General features: G+C 39.9%; 1 long non-coding RNA gene across 1 annotated transcript in view; it reads left to right on the top strand.

The window, feature by feature from the left end:
* LOC118008171 overlaps nucleotides 1-17366 on the top strand; it is a 49820-nt gene that overhangs the window by 1704 nt on the left and 30750 nt on the right. Inside the window, exon 2 of the long non-coding RNA XR_004678602.1 lies at nucleotides 11150-11204. This is a non-coding gene — a long non-coding RNA (uncharacterized LOC118008171). The remainder of the gene's footprint in view (nucleotides 1-11149; nucleotides 11205-17366) is intronic.

The raw sequence follows: 17366 nt of genomic DNA on the forward strand, positions 1-17366 counted from the left end.
TCTCATCCTTTCTTTTTATTCTCGAAGAGGGAGTGGCCCTGAGCCTTTCACCTGGAGTCTTAATTTCATTCCCGTTCATCTGCCATGACTTCCCTCTATATTACAGCTGCCTGAATATGAATCCCTCAACTAGAAGATAAGCTACTTTGAGGGCAGGGATCGTACCTTATACATCTTTGTGCCTCCACAGTGCCTTGGCTCAGAATAGGTGTGCACAAAATGAGTGTTAAATGGTGAATTCCCTGACACCTGAATCAGGCTGCCACAAAAGCATCTCCAGCCCAAATCAGAATGGGAAGGTCAGTGAACTTAGCTACTAGAGTGTAGTAGCAGGGGTGGGGTTATGAATGAGGTCACCTCCTTTGGTATCCTCCAGGCCTGGGCTTCCATGATGATGTGCCTGTGAGTGGCAGTAGTTGCTTCATAAACACTGTTTTACTTGACAGTGCCAAGTGCATGTGGGCAATTTAAAAGTACTCTTTGTTTCTGATGATGAGCTTTAAACCCAGAGCATTCTGGGTAAATTGCCAGGATAGGCCCTGCAGGAGAAGGTTGCAGTTGCCACTTCACTTTGTATTTCCAGGCCCTTGGGTATTGCACCCCAACAGGGAGCAAGATGTTGCCAGTTCTGTCATAGTCATTATAATTAAATCCAAGTTCTGGCAAAGGGCAGTGCATAATTATGAAGTATTATTATGGTTTTTATCATTATTAGGCACCCAGCTGCCCAGCCCAGGAAACCACAGTAGTAAAACACTGAGAAGCCAAGCTCCTCTCCCAGCTGGCATGAATCAAGACCAGGTGTATTGGCACATAGTCTCGCAGCTCCGCTCATCAAGATGAGACCTTCTGTCCCCTCTTTTTGGCAAGATACAAATTTAAATGAATGGAAAGAGGAAATGTGAAGAAGGACCTTTGCCACCACCTCTGAATCAAGTTCCTTTCTTCCCATCTCACAGAATGGTCTCATCTATGATTTATTGTGTAAATCTTTTTCAGCTTTATCCTTGACCTGCCAGTTTCCTAAACATCATTCCCCAAGGTCTACTGAGGATGTATTAGTTAGGGTGGGTTATAGAGTGCTTTCAAGAAATTTATGATAATTGAGAAAGTATAGTCAGGCTTGACAAGACATCTGCCTTTTATTGAGCATCTACTCAACACCATACTCAGCACTTTCACATATGCTATCTGACCTAATTCCTACCACCCTGCAAAGTGGATTTCATTTTCCTCATTTTCTTCAAGGTCTCAAAGACTTAGCATATAACAAAACTGAGATTCCAACATAAATATACAGATTTGGTGATTGTATACTCATGGTGGATGTGTCCACACTGGTAGATGAATATAGGTGTCAGACTTCCCCTCGTTCTACTGAATTAAAAATGGGTATTTTGTACAAAGTAAATTTTAAGCTGAGCACTGAAAGGACAATTCAGAAGTGATGCTGAGAGAATGGTGCCAAATGAGGAAGCCAAATTGGCCATAAGCCTAAAATCAATCAATAAGGACAGATTTCTTGTTCAGCAATGTCATATTATATTCTTCAAGTACCTTTATTGTCTCAGCTACTCCAAATGGGGAAGTCACCCCAGGTGGTAGTAGGGTGGGTTGGCGATGGAGGAGGGTGGTTTAGGGAGGGAATATGGTTTTGAATGGAGAACTCCCCAATGGCCCATAAACTGGCACATCAAGCACTGGTTTCTGGAACAGCCAAAGCTATGGCAGCTTTCTCTGCTGCCAATCACTTGTTTTTAACTAATATGTGTAGAACAATTTTCCATTCTCTTTTTTTTCCTAAAACAATTGATTAATAACTTTTTAAAGATTTTATTTATTTATTTATTTGAGAGAGAGCATGAGTGGGGGGGAGAGGCAGAGGGAGAGGGAGAAGCAGGGAGCCGGACTCGGGGCTCAATACCAGGACCCCGAGATCATGACCTGAGCCAAAGGCAGACACTTAACCAATGGAGCCACCCAGGGGCCCCTGATTAACAATTTTTAAAGACAATTTGTTTAGAACTTACTGTGTCATACAAGGCAGTTCACTTTTATTTTTAGTGCTTTTTAAGGGATTTAAGATAAAAAAAAAAAGCACTCATTTTAAGTGTATAGTCTGATCTGTTTGGAGACATGTATGCCCTTGTAACCTATCATAATTGTGAAATAGAAATTTCCATCACCTCAAAAAAGTTCCTTTGTGCCTCTTTTGCATAAGAATTTTAATATAATTTGTATTTTATTTTTTTCTTTTCTTTTTTTTTTTAAGATTTTATTTATTAGAGAGAGAGAGAGAGATCACAAGCAGGGGAGAAGGGTAGAGGGAGAAGCAGACTCTCCGCTGAGCAGGGAGCCTGATGCAGGGCTTGATCCCAGGACCCTGGGATCATGACCTGAGCCAAAGGCAGACGCTTAACCAACTGAGCCACCCAGGTGGCTAAATACAATTTGTATTTTAATGTATTTTAATGACTCCAAAATTTAGATCTCCAGTCAACCTTGCTTTCAAAGTCTAGGCCCATATTTTCAGCTACCTGCTTGACATATCCCCCTGGATGTTGCAAACATGCACCTCAAACCAAGCATTTCTGAAAGATGAAGCAGAAGGTGCTTTATCTTTGCTACAAGAAAACCCCTACTTCCAATTCCCTTCTGAAATCATGTTTCTGTATTCTTCAGTTTGGTTGAGATAATCATCTACCAAGTCATATAAGCTAGAAATTTTTAAAAATAATCTTTACTTCTCCCTCTTACACCTCCCCAGAAGTGAGTCTTACTCACACAAACATTTTTAAATCAGCCCTTTGCATTTCCAGTATCCTCATGCAGACACTTATCTTGCTTGCACGATCACCAAAAAAACAAACAAAAAAACCCCTCCTAACTTGTTTCTTCATGCTCCAGTTCATCCACCAATCTGCCACTTTAATTTTCTTTTGAAAACCCAGATTTGACTGTTTCAATCCTTTGCTTTCAGGGACTGCCCAACTGCCTAAAAATGGCACTGAAAATCTTTCATGGTATGACCCAACCTCCCCATCTGGACTCCTCTGCTCCCTGCCACGTAGAGCAGGCTATCCATTTTCATCCCTCTCTGCTTTTCATCAAATATTGATCTGAAATGTCCCTCATACTCCACCTGAAAACTCTTGCTTCCCTTTCACAGCCCCATTTATAAGATTTTTCTTCATGAAGCCTTCCCAGACCTCTCCAGATACAGAGTCTCTCTCTGCTACACTTGACCCCCATACCATGTTGCACATACATTCATCACACTGAATAGACATAATGGTGAAATGGAACAGGAGAGCTGAGTCAGAAGATCTGAGTCTAACTTAAAAATCTCATTCATTGCTTGCTGTGTTAGCCAAAGCAAATGACATAAGTTCTCTGAGCCTCAGTTATTTAATCTGTGAGATGGTACTAACAATAGCTATAATAATACCCTACCTCATAGGACTCTTGTGATCAAACCAGTAATTATAAACATGAACACAGTTTGCAGTATATGGATATTAGATGTTATAATTGCAAAGCTGTATCTTCTGATAGATTTTGAACTTCTTGAGTGCAAAACCAACATCTGGCCATCCACTGGACATGGTGTCTGGACCTACTCCTTGCCTAGACTGGTTTATGACAGAAGTTATCATTTTTGGTAGGATCCTATTCTCTCAATTAACTCTCTTAATACTATTTTCTACTATGTTTCTTCAAAAGCCAATCATGACATCCTCACTTCTTTTTATAATTGTTTATTGCCTTTTCAATTAAAAAGCTACATTAAAAGGTCTCTAAGGAAAGAAATAAATATTCTATCCATGATTAATTTTAAGCACCTTCATTTATTTGACAAAAACTTTTTAGAGCCATTATGTGCCCAGCCCTGTTCTAAGCCCAGGTCATACAGTGGCAAACAAGAGACTTCACAGAACTTACGTTATCGTGGGGACAATAAGCACAGAGCAGCAAGTAAAGATGTTCATCTATACGGTTAAAGGTGCTACAAATAGAGCAATATGGAGGGCGGGGCGGATGTAACTGGAGTGGTCAGAGAAAGCCTCTCTGAGAAAGCACTGTAGAGCATCAGTGATGACACAAGGAGGCAAGCATACAAAAAGAAGGCGGGATAGCCTTGCAGGTCAAAGGAAGAGCACAGAGGCCCTGAGACAGGAGCAGACGGAGTCAATATAAGGAACTGAAAGGCGGTCTGTGTGGAGTAGAGGAAGTGAAGGGCAGCGGTATGAGGCTAAGTCAAAGAAGCAGACAGGGGCCAGATCCCATAGGGCTTGGAAGTTCAGGGAAAGAGTTAAATGTTTATTCTAATTGTAATAGGAAACCACCGAAGGGTTTTAAGCAGGAGTGTGATATAATTTAATTTTTTTTTTTTAAGATTTTTTTTTTATTTGTTTGTCAGAGAGAGAGAGCACAAGCAGGGGGAGTGACAGGCAGAGGGAGAAGCAGGCTCCCCGCCAAGCAAGGAGCCCAATGCGGGACTCAATCCCAGGACCTGGAATCATGACTTGAGCCGAAGGCAGACGCTTAACCGACTGAGCCTCCCAGGCTTCCCTGATTTGGTTTTTAAAAGATCACTCTAACTGCATATGGAGAATATATTCTGGGGGCAGTAGGAGAGTGGATTAGAAGGTAGACTGGTTGTTTTGGGCCAGACCAGAGATGTTGGTAGTCTGAATTAGGGTGGTGCTAAGGATGATAAAGAGTAGTAGGTTTGGGGTATGTTTGGCAGTAGGACTGACATGACTTACTGACGGATTTAATGACAGTGAGGGAAAGACATTAAAAAGGGCTCAGGATTATGGTCTAAGCCATTAGGTGGATAAAAGTTCAGTTTACTGAGTTCACACAGTACCTGTGGAGGCTTTGTGCTAGGCTCTGAGAATACAAAGACCAGTGAATAAGACAGAGTCCTTGGCCTCAAAAGCTCACAGTCTAGTGGGGAGGACTGCCTCCTACCCTGGTGGCTTCTGTAGGAGTTTTTTTTTTAAGATTTTATTTATTTACTTATTTAGAGAGTGAGAGGGTGGGGAGGAAGAGGGAGAGGGAAAATCTCAAGCAGACTCCGCGCTGAGCGCCAAGCCCAACGCGGGGCTCCATCTCAGGACCCTGAGAATATGACCTGAGCAGAAATCAAGAGTCGAACACTTAACCGACTGAGCCACCCAGGCGCCCTGCTGTAGGAGGTTTTAAGCACAATTACAGAGCTACGTATAGGTTATGAGAGGATCAAGAAGGATTTCCTAGCCCAGCCTAGCCAAGTGAGCCAGGAGTCCTGCCTTCTTGGGAAGATAACTAGACTTTCTCAACACCTGTGAAATGTGTGCAGTAATCCACACTCTAGTTTAACTTAACTCTTTATAAATAAAGTATAATAGCTGTCAGCAGCATCTTCCAGGGTCTCTGATTTGTTACTTCTTTTAAGAGGAGAGGAAAGGGGTGCCTGGGTGGATCAGTCAGTTAAGTGCCTGCCTTCAGCTCAGGTCATGATCCCAGGGTCCTGGGATCGAGCCCTGCATCCCTTTCCCTCTGCCTGCCGCTCCCCTTGCTTGTGCTCTCTCTCTGTCAAATAAATAAATAAAATCTTTAAAAAAAAAATAAGAGGAGAGGAAAGAATGCTACCGAGAAAGAGTCAGGATGCTTAAAAGAGTCAGGATGGATAGGCAAGGTACTCAGCTAATAAGAATGGAAGTCAGTAGGGTCTGGGCTTCTGCTGCAGCCCTCTGCTCAAAACCTACCAACAGTATGCCCTTGGTTGAGGATGGATTCAGGGTATTTTGTTTTGTTTCACTTTAATTGCAGCTGCAACTTCTTTGAAATTACCATATGACTCCTGAATAACTTCTCTCAAGCTTTTTTTCTTTTTGGTATTTATTTAATAACTTCTATTTGACCAGCTGATACATTCACATTTCAAAAATCCAAATAAGAAAGGATATGATGAAAAGTCTCATCTTTTCCTGCTCCTTCACCCAGTTCTCTACCCCACCCACCTGGATGGGTAGCAATAACTATACCGATTTTTTCTGTGTATCCTTCTAGTGTTTCTTCACACAGATACGAGCAGTTCTTTTATTTCTTCTCTTCCAGCTTCTTACACAAGAGGTAGCCTACTTTATCCCCTGATCTGGATCTTGTTTTTCCCTCTAATAATGTATCTTGGAGATCTTTCCTATCAGTACTAGGTTTAAACAGCTGCATAGTATTACACTGCAGGATCTGCCATAGTTCATTTAACTACTTCCCTATTGATGAATCCTTGGGCTTTGTCCAGTCTTTGCTACTTATTACAAACAATCCTATAGTGTATAACCCGGCACATACGTCTACAGGTATATATAGCCTTAGGATAAATCCTCAGGAGTCTTACAAATCCTTTAATAAAATCTTTGAAAGGAATGTTCTGAGATAGTGTGACTAGGTTTCCAAATTAGAACCTCAGCTTTCCAGGCATTAACTCTCACATTCCATCAAGAGTAGTTCCTCATTTTCAGCCTGTCAATTATGCCTTTATATTTTTTCCAATAAGGAATTTAAAAAATATTTAATCTGCATCTCCTGCAACCAACCATAGTTGGCATGCTGTTTCAAAAAAAGAAGAAGAAAGAAGACTAAAATGCAGCTGAATTGTGCTCCAGTTAATGAATTGCAGGCTGTAGAAAATTTCTGATTTTTCTTCATTCAACATATAGAAGCATCTCTAGAGTGAAGTCTCAGGTGGGGATGATGGGTTAGAAGGTGAGGACTATAGGCTGTACCCTGCGCCAGCCAGCTCATAGTGCTACCCCAGCCTCAGGGCCAAATACTCCTTGGCCATTTTCATTAGCATCACTTTTCATTTCTCTTAGTAATTCTTCATTTTCCCATAGTTGCTTTTGGAAAATAGGTTTATAGTTTTGGTGAAACAGGCTTTGGTAAGTGTGCTTTATAACCAGGCCATGTATAGTAAGTATGCTATTTTTATATGATCCCCCCCAAAGACTTTTTCTTATTTATTATATTCCAGGTATATGAGACCAGGATGGAAAAATCCTAGGGCACTTAATTTACATGAGATGTTGGGAGAACATTTACCAATGCAGAAATATGCACAAGTGATGTGGCAGTGAGAAGTGCCATTTAAAAAAACCAAATATATATATATATCTGAAGAAGGTACCCCAGCCATAAAATTATCTTTCCACATAGTACTTCTCTTTAGTTTGGCTCCATGTAGGTGGAGGTGTTTTGTTTTTGTTTTGTTTCATTTTGTGTTATTTTTTTTTATAATTATAGCATGAGAGAAAGTATTAAAAATAAACCATGAAGTTGACAAGGTACAGCAAATAGCCATCCAGAAAGCTTTTTTTTAGCTCTAAAGCTCTCTTCCTTGGGAATGACAAAAACTACAAATTGTAGAACTGTCTAATCTCTGTGAAGAGTGTCTAGTCCCAGCTCTAGTTGAAATTATCTTATATTTTTAATTTAATTTTATTAAAAAAAATTTTTTTTAACGTTTTTATTTATTTATTTGACAGGGAGAGGGAGAGCACAAGTAGGGGGAGCAGCAGAGGGAGAGGGAGAAGCAGGCTCCTTGCTGAGCAGGGAGCCTGATGTGGAGCTCGATCCTAGGACCCTGGGATTATGACCAGAGCCGAAGGCAGACACTTAACTGACTGAACCACCCAGGCGCCCCTATCTTACATTTCTAAAATGTCTCACATAAAGATTCTACAGTCTCCCTTTGGCCATTACTTTTTTTCCCCCTTAGCTGGCAAGACTTGGACTCTCTCTTTAGGATATAGTCAAAATTATTCCTCCCTCCCCTTCTTTCCCCTCCCTCTCCTTCCCCTCCCCCTTCCCCTCCTCCTCCTCCTTTATTTTTTTATTTATTCTAAGAGAGTTAGAACAATTGTCAATTTTTAAAAACTTCTCTTTGGATTTTGGGTGGCACTGGGCTTTCCAGGTAGACAATTGTATCATCTGTAAATAATAGTAAATCTTATTCATATTTTTGTTCTTTTTATATCAGCAGAATTCCTTATTGAGTGAAAAATAATACTTGCTGAAATTATTTGTTCATCCGATTTGAGTATCTGTAGAGAACATCCATTCTGCTGACTACACTCTCCTTTTGTTCTGGGGACTATGTCCTCCCTTACTCTCAGTCCCTGGGCTTGGGGAAAAGACTGATGTCTACACCCCCCTCCTTCAGGGGTGAAACATATGACCTTAGTCTAGGTCATCTAGTATATCCTATTCCTCTGGCCACAGTAATCCATTCTAGACCTACTAGAAAGTTGGTTCTGAATTTGAACCTAGAGGCAAGTACTCCATGGAGTGGCTTGCATCCATATTGGGTACGTGAAGACATTGCCTAAGAATGGAGCCAATAGCCGGGTGACGGACATTGGGGAGAGTATGTGCTATGGTGAGCACTGTGAATTGTGTAAGACTGATGAATCACAGACCTGTACCTCTGAAACAAATAATACATTATATGTAAAAAAAAAAAAAAAAGATAGTAGGAAGGGAAAGATGAAAGGGGGGAAATCAGAGAAGGAGACGAACCATGAGAGACTATGGACTCTGAGAAACAAACTGAGGGTTTTAGAGGGGGTGGGGGTGGGGGGATGGGTTAGCCTGGTGATGAGAAGTAAGGAGGGCACGTATTGCATGGAGCACTGGGTGTTATATGCAAACAATGCATCATGGAACACTACATCAAAAACTAATGGTGTAATGTATGATGACGAACAAAATAAAATTAATAAAAAAAATTAAAAAAAAAAAGAATGGAGCCAATATTGAAGATGCTGAATTTAGAAAAGAAGAGAGAGAAATCAAGTCCTAGGTCACCCTGTTTGAGCCCTAGATCAAACTTCACCTGAGCCAGATCCTCTAAATTTTTCAGTTACATGAACCAATAAATTTACCTTTTTAATTAAGTTAGTTTGGATTACATTTTTCATCTTTGGCATGCAAAGGACTTTTAGTTGATGCAATATCTTCTGACAAAATTAGGCAAATTCAACTCATGTTGTTCCCATGGTTTGACAAATTACATGATTTCCCTAGCTAATCCCCAGACTCCTTTCTTCTTGCACTTGGAGTGACTCTACCATTGCAGCATACCCATCTAAATACCAAGCCAGAGTCCTCCTCCCTTTCCTCCAAGGACTCCTCCAGTTCTTTGCTTAAACCCAGCCCACTGGTGAAGTTAAAGAAGGAAGGGAACAGATGGCAACCTGATTCATATTGCTCTTACAGGGAATTAAGCCAATTTATTTTGGGGGTCAGTCCCAGTTCAGTTTCAGCAGTGAATGAAAGTTATTTGAATCCATTTCTGGTTCAGGTCTGTAATCATCTGCAGTAATCCAAAGTTCTTCACAAGGGAAAAATATTTTGGAAGGGGGGTTAATATTTGTTCCAGTTTGAGAAAACTATGTAACATGGAATCAAGTTGCACCTGTCTTATTAGGACTTCTGTGCTAAAAGAGGTAGCATATGGGCAGGACAGGGAGGCGATTAATAGTATAGTTAATACTAAAATAATCAGCCTAGACAGCCTCCATAATAAGCAGTGTTATAAAATCTACTCCTTGGATTTGCTTTTAATATTTCCAGTCCACATCAGAACACACTTTGAAATATCATATCGCATAGTATTGACCAAATTATTAAAATATAAGTTGAAACATTTTTTGAAAATTTTGCCTCCTTTAGAGGAACACATATTTTATAGGTGAAGCATTTATGGTCTCTGAAAATTATTTCTAATTAGTGTGACATTGTGTCAGTATCTTAAGGTGCTAAAACTTAACAGTTTTCTGGAAAAATGTATTGAAGATCTAGGCTCAGCTTAGGGAATGTTGTCAATGGTATTGTAATAGCATTGTATGGTGACAGATGGTAGCTACACTTGTGGGGAGCGTAACGTAATGTATAGACTTGTTAAATCACTGTGTTGCACCCCTGAAACTAATGTAACATTGTGTGTCAACTATGCTTCAATTTTTTAAAAAAATCTAGGCTTAGAATATTCACAGGACCATTTTTAAATTGCTTCAGGTCATCTAATGGATATGATCTGATAGGAAGCATTTTTTGTTCCATTGCTTCCATTATAAATATATATATATTTATAGGTAATAAATATAAATTAAATAAGTAAGTACAATTTCAAGACACAAAATGCTCAGCTTCTTCCAAAATATTTTTTGTTAGTGGGTTGTGTGCAAACAAAAAGAATGACAGATACCATCCATATACTTTACAAAGTATACCTCCTGCTTTACACCTCCTGCTTATGCATGTGTAAGGAGGACATTGGATTTGACAAGGTGCAAAGAGATGTCTTACAGATGGTACACATGAGGCCCATCAGGACAGGTCTTCCCAAACTAATGGAGCTGTAAAAGCAGTTGTCATGTGCACGTCTGTCACACCTGTTCTACAGAGAAATCCCTACTTGTAAATATGGTTTTCAAAATCAGAGCACAAGGCTGGCTGAGCTTAGTTTAGTTTTCTGTTAGTTTGAGAGAGACTATGACCACCAACATGGATTTCATACCTTTTTGTGACTCTTCTAAGACTTTTACATTTTCCCTGGCATTGTGTTATTTAAAGTTAAAGATTAAAATTCTTTTACTTAGTCCTTGAAGAAATAAACATAATTTATCTTATAACATTAAATTCATTGGCAATGTTCTTTAGAGGGAATAAATTTGTGTTCTGCAAAAGGGCTTGGATATACAGAATTTCAATGCCTCAAATGATGTAATTTTCTATAATATTTAGCCTGCCATTTTTAGTTTGGTGTTTGTATAATAGGAGATTTCGAAGAAAAAGCTAAAGAGAGGCTAATTTGCTTGGTAGTGCTTCTGTTCTTTTGTTCTTTTAGAATCTAAAATTAACCAACATCTGCAGTGTCAACAAGGACTCCATATGGCATTCAAGTTTGTACTTTTCCTAAATAATGCATTTGAGGCAATATAATCTGAGAGGAATTCTGAGGTGATAACGAATGGAATACCTCAGATTGTATAGCACTTTATAGTTTCAAAATGATTTAACAACTAGGACCTTGTTTGATCCTCACAACAGTGTTAAGAGATAGGGGGTTCAGGTATTTCTTATTCTTGTTGAACAGATGAGAAGATGGAGGTTCAAAGTATTGAAGAGAAATGGCCATTGTCACAAACCTGGTGAGTAGCAGCATGAGAGGGAAACCCAAGCCATCTGGTATCTAATCACCCTTTCTACCATTTTATTCTACCATTTTACTAGGATCAAGTTGTTGACAACCCATTGTTAAAATAGCATGTTTTCAAAATAATAAATCCCACAACAACTCTGTAGGAAAAATTTTAAAAATTACTAGAAACTAACAAATGTGTGTTTGGTTTTCTAGAGTTTAATGGAGTTCATTTGTTCAATTAAGTTAACAGATGATTTCCACAGAAGTTCATCTATTTATTTAACTCTTGTGATTTCCTATTTTACTTACAAAAAAGAATTCCCACCAAAATGCTTTTTCTCCTTGTGAAATCATACCTCATAAATCTTTGTCATATCTAGAAAGTCTAAAAACTTTTCCTGTAAGAGATGTTACAACTGAGAGTGTTTTCTTCACAGCAATACATTGTCATTTAAGTCTACCTGAGTTTTGAAACATTTCATTTCAGTTCAAACTTCTGTGAATTTCTGCAGCAGAGCAATCATTCAGAGTTTCTGGGATAAGAAAAAAAGTAGGTTGAAGTTAAAGAATGTATTGGAAACATAGCTTGTGACTGAGATACAGGCATAAATTTAGTAGGAACCCATTTTTGAAAGCATAAATAATGTTATTGCCAATCCATACTTTATAGAAATTTCTAGCTATGTAATATTACCATTTCTACTTTAAAATGCAGAGAAATTCAATTGCTTCCATTTCTTGAAAGTTTGAGGCTTAAAAATTATGAATGCTGGCATTCTTGAAGAGGAACACTGTGAGTTTGTAATATCGAAAAGGCACTGGCATTCTCTTACATTGACAGGCAGATATATTTCCAACAAGTGGAGACACAGGATTCTGCTGGCATAAGGAGCAGCCAGCAAAAATTTTAATCAGGATTTGGCTCAGTCTACGCTGGTTCTGACTTCACAAAAGTGCATCTTCAGGAAGCACCTTCTACCAAGTGGATGGCAAGATGCAGCGTTAGAGGTTGCTGACACCAAAGCAACCAGAGCTCACGCAAAACTTAAAATTTTTCTCCCCATTAGTTTCCTGGATATGTCTCAAAGAACTACACACAGAAAAGCAAGATTTAAACTTCATATTATCCAAAACATTCTTGTGACTCTAATCTCCTATGTACTCTATGTCCAGGATTAGTGGAAATACACCAAACATTTTTGAAAAGGTCATCTAACCTAAGTAGAAGAATGTTATCTTTCCATGCATGAGCATACTTGGGCATGCAAGCCATGAAAAAGAGATACAGGGAGAAAAGGACAAGAGGAACACTATGGAATGTACTTTGCCAGAAACAAGTAATGGGGAGGAATTAGGGGGAGTTGGGGAATTTGGGCAGGAAAGCCTTAGATAGGGGAGGGTTAAGTCATTGGAGTTGGTAGTAACTCCATCTGGCTGGTTGTGGGAATCTGGAAGGAGGGGCCCAAGTGTGCTAGAGGACCAGACTCATGATGGTAGCATTCAGAGTTAATCTGACAGTGGAGAACTGCAGTGTAGAGGCTGGGAGAAGGCCACAGTACGAGGAAGGGAAGTGCCCAAGGGACCATGAGAACCCCAGCTGCAGTTCTTTTTGCTTATTCAAAGAGATCCAGTTTTCTTCCCCCTTCCCGTCTCCACACTTCTGCCCCACTCCACCCTCGACACCCCACCCCCACCACAAGAAAAATCTGTGTTGACTGGCCCAAGTTTGTTTAACTGAGTCCTCCTTCACCCAGTGAATGATTTGTGGAGACTGGGGCTGGTAATCATTATTTAGCAGTGACTTCAGCATTAATCAATCAGAACTGGAATGATACAACTTTGTTCCCGCTCAGCCCACTCACAACCACAACCTTTTTGTGCTACAGCGAAGTAACGTGGTCCCTTGGCTATCTTGCTGCTGATTAATGGACTGTTGGAAGGGCCAGTACAACTCCCACAATACATCTAGTGCTTTTCTGCCAGATTGACTTAAAAAAAAAAAAAAAGGCAGCCGATCATGTCAAACCATGTTAGCCAATACCTGTATTGTCTATCTGAATTATAAAGCACAACAGTACATTTCGTTCTCTGCAATTCATTATTAGAAGAAAGAATATGAGGAAGTATTAGACCATGCTTGTATCATACGAGATAGCTGAACAATCCTGCACACTCCTGCACCGCCCATTGGAACATGTCATTTGTGCACTGATACAGTCATGATTACTCTCAAAATTAGATGCAATACAGCTCTCTCTTCCCCTCCTTGCCTAGATGCAGGTGAACAGTGACTCTCAGGGGAGGTGGGAGGACATGGCCTTGCCTGCTGATGCTAAGGACCCAAGACTTAACTACATGCAAATAACTCATTAACCTGTCCCTCCCAAATCACCCGCTCCACATACATCATCGCCATGAGAGGAATCAGGTTCCCCAAGGTCACCCTAGATGTCTGTGGACTTTGACTTCCTCCCTCCACAGACACCGTTAGGATGGCCTTTTGAGGCCTTTGTGCTCCCGGGAAGCTGATTTCTCCTGTGTGAAAACATCGAGAGCCAGGAAGAATGGAACACTACATGATTTATCCCTGAATCCTTCATCCTGCTGGATATGCCCCAAGGTGGAGTTATTCTTGCTGTCACAGATAATTTAGCCCTGAGTGGATCAACATATTTAAAAGAAGTTTCCAAATATGTCTAAAACTCTAGGTGCAGAAACACAAGTGCCAACTAACAAGAGCAATTTCGAATAGAACAGAGGTTGGAAATTAGAAAAACAAAGAGACACAGGATATAGCAGAAGGCCAGCTCTGTCAGTAACTGATTGTATGCCCTCAGTCATTGTGCCCCTGTCCCAGTTTCCTCAACTCCAAAATAGACACTAAGATGAAAGGAATTTGGTGAGAGACACTTTTGAGAAATGTCGACTTATGTTCTCTCTCTGTATTTTTCCCTTTCCCTTTCCCTTTCCCATTTTGTCTGGCTTACATGTCTTTACCTCAGGAAAGACTTGGGGATTGGACTTCCAAGCTTTAGTTCCAAATAAACCCATGAGGAGAGGAGAGTTTGAGGTAACTTGTATTTTCCAGACTAAAGAGATCTGTTCTCCCAGAAGCAGCAAGGATGTCATCCTGCAGTACCCTCGCTATGTATGGCTCGGGAAGGCTGCATCTTTGCTGAAGAGCCCCTCTTTTCTAGAAATGCCGTTTGGGACTTACTCATGTGGAGTAATGATGGCAAGGGCCTCCAGTGATCCTAGTGCTTCTTAAGATGCCTGGTCCCCGCCAGATCCCTCAGCGAGTGTGGAAAAGATACTTCACACCTACCCAAGGTGGATTTCCTGTCCGCCCTACAGCACAGGGCCTCCAAGTTTAAATTGAATTACATACTCTAAAGACTCTTAAGAAATCATCAATGGTAAGATGGCCACTAGTTTGTGTCTCTTTATCATTTATTAAACTAAGCCTAAACAAGTCTTTCCTTACACTGTAGGAAATCCACTTTCTTGGGGCTGAATTCACTGAGGGTTTACTTTTGCCAGCCCTCCTTATCATTGCCTTTCCTGCACCTGCCCTTGCTGGCCTCCATGTTTTCTCATTTGGGATGTTTGACTGAGAAAGGCTGGTGGCACCTTGAAAAGCCTCATGTGCCTTCTCCCAAATCCCTGTATATTTTCTTTAAAGTCAGAAAGGAGTGTCTTTCATCCCTAAGTATACATATTTAAGTTGTCTGTGTTGCCCTGAGAAGCAACTTCAAGTAACACCACATAGCTAGAGGACCAAGTCTTTGGTCAGCTTCTCTGGGGGCCATGTGCCTTCTTGAAGTTGTTAATAAAACAAACAAAACAAAACAAATAAAAATTTTAAAGATCTTTTATGCAATTGTCTTTGTTGTTACTGCCGTTGTTGGGTGAAGAGTACGTTTATTGCTTCAGGGCTGTGCCATATTTAGAAAGGGGCAGAATGTCAGTGCAAGGCAAAACCTTTCAGGAAAGGGGGCCAGCTTTTGGGATCTCTGAAAGCACTTACTGGACATAATTTCATGTGTGTTTTTCTTGGTAGCAGATGTAAATTGCCATGTTCTTCTAAGGCCATTTTTCTGCTATGGCTGCTTTTCTCTTTAAATATTTTAGGAGGAAAAGTAATGTATTTTCTGTTTTGTGGTGGTGATGATGATGATGATAATGATTTGTAATTTAGAGAGTCTATATTCTTGATTCAGTCAAAATAATCTTTGAGTCATTTCATACTTCACTCCAAATAGTCTTTCTCAGAACTTGACAAACAAAGTAAAATGGTATCCCAAATGTTCCCTTCCCTCTTATCTTTATAAATCCTTCCATATAGCCAAAAATCGCCATTCTGGGGGCTGGGGGAGGAAGCCTCCTAAATCTGGATTACCTATGCTATTCAAAGAACTAAGTATTTTGAAAGTTCTAGAAACAATAAGGCAAACATTCTTCTCAATAGAAACTACTAAAAGTAGTCATATGGTCTATCTCTTAAAGTGGAATTTTTCCTTCCATCTTAATTAAATGACAAATAAAAGGAAGTCATGCACAAGCTTTTGGAACAAAGACTATAATATAAGAAATGTAGTTCCAGTCAAAAAAGAAAAGAAAAGGATGTTGAAATATGGGAGCAAAATGAGGTCTTACTCAAGTAGATTCTTATGCTTCAACCAAAAGCTGAAAGAATTAACAAAAGCTCTAAAGAAAGGTAAAGGAATGCAGACAGTGGAGAAAAGCAGAGGAGTGCAGAAAATAATAAGTGTATAAGGGAATAAATCGAAGTCTGGGATGATTCTTAACTAAAGTACTTGCAAATTACAGTTTTCAAATAAAATATGAGATTGAAAAAATTCATTTCCAGAAAAGGTGACAAAATCAATGTGTAAAAAAAGGCCTTAGTGAACTAAGAGCCTTCAGAGACAAGGTCAGCTCACTGGAGAGGAGTTGAAACAAAGCAAAGCAGGACAGAGGAGTGCTTTCACTAAAAACCATCATGGCTTTATTCTGTCCACCCTGTGTGACATGGGGGTATAGTTCAGTGGTAGAGCATTTGACTGCACCCTGTGTGATAGATAATGTTCTCAAAGGCAAATGTCTTGACCTTATGTGGTCTACTTCCAAAGGAAGATGAGGTTTAGTCAACTGTATTAGTTACTTATTGCTGTGTAACAAATATCTCAAAACTTAGAGCTCAGAATGACAACATTGTTATCTCGAAGTTTCTTTCTGTCAGGAATCCAGGTGCAGCTTAGCTGGGTTCTCCTGCTAAGGGCCTCTGTCTTTTACAAGACTCCAATCAAGGTCTCTGCTAGAGGATCCATCTCCCAGCTTACTCAGCGCCATTGGATCAAGGACCTCAGTTCCTCATTGTGTGTTGGACGGAGATTCTCAGTTTGGTGCTGTGTGTGTGCTGTGTGATCCTCTCTATAGCTCCCAAGGCATTGCAACTGACTTCCTTCAGAGCCAGTATGGGAGAGAATGCCAAGAGAATATGCAAGAAAGATGGTAGTCAGTCTTTTGTAATCTAGTCTCGGAACTGACTTTTGCAGTATTTTATTTATTAGAATCAAGTCACTAAGACCAGGTCACACTCAAGGGGAGGGGAATGCCAGGAAGCAGTATCATTGGGAGCCATCTTAAGAGCTGTCAACCACTTTAACTTAGTTTATTCTTCCCTTAATTTTATAGCATAGAAATAAGAGGCTGTCATCTTCAAGACCAAAAATACATTCTTTGGAGAAAAGTACTCCAGAAATCTGTGTGTCCGTGGTCTCTTTTATTTCTCAGCAAATGGCTTTATTTGTTTACATCATTTATATGGCAATAAATAGCCCAGATCAACTTAGCCAATAGGCAAACTATTTGAATAAATGAAGGAAATATTCATTTACATGTTTCATTGGGATGTAAACTCTATGAGGGCAGGGGTTTTATCTGTCTTGTTCTCTATTGTATCCCCAGTGCGTATCATAGGGGCTTAACATATAGTTTTCAACAAATAATTGTTGAATGAATGGCTTCAACTATATTTACCATGGATCTGTTATATGTCAGGCACTTGACTTCACTTGTTTAGAAACTGAGCATCAGAAATACTTGCATTTGTACCCAAGAGTAGAAAGAAGAGATTTTTATCACTTGGGATTTCCAAAAGCAGCCC

The sequence above is a fragment of the Mirounga leonina genome, unplaced genomic scaffold (assembly GCF_011800145.1).
Source record: "Mirounga leonina isolate KUSES-001 unplaced genomic scaffold, KU_Mleo_1.0 Mir_125, whole genome shotgun sequence".
Classification (NCBI taxonomy): Eukaryota; Metazoa; Chordata; class Mammalia; order Carnivora; family Phocidae; genus Mirounga; species Mirounga leonina.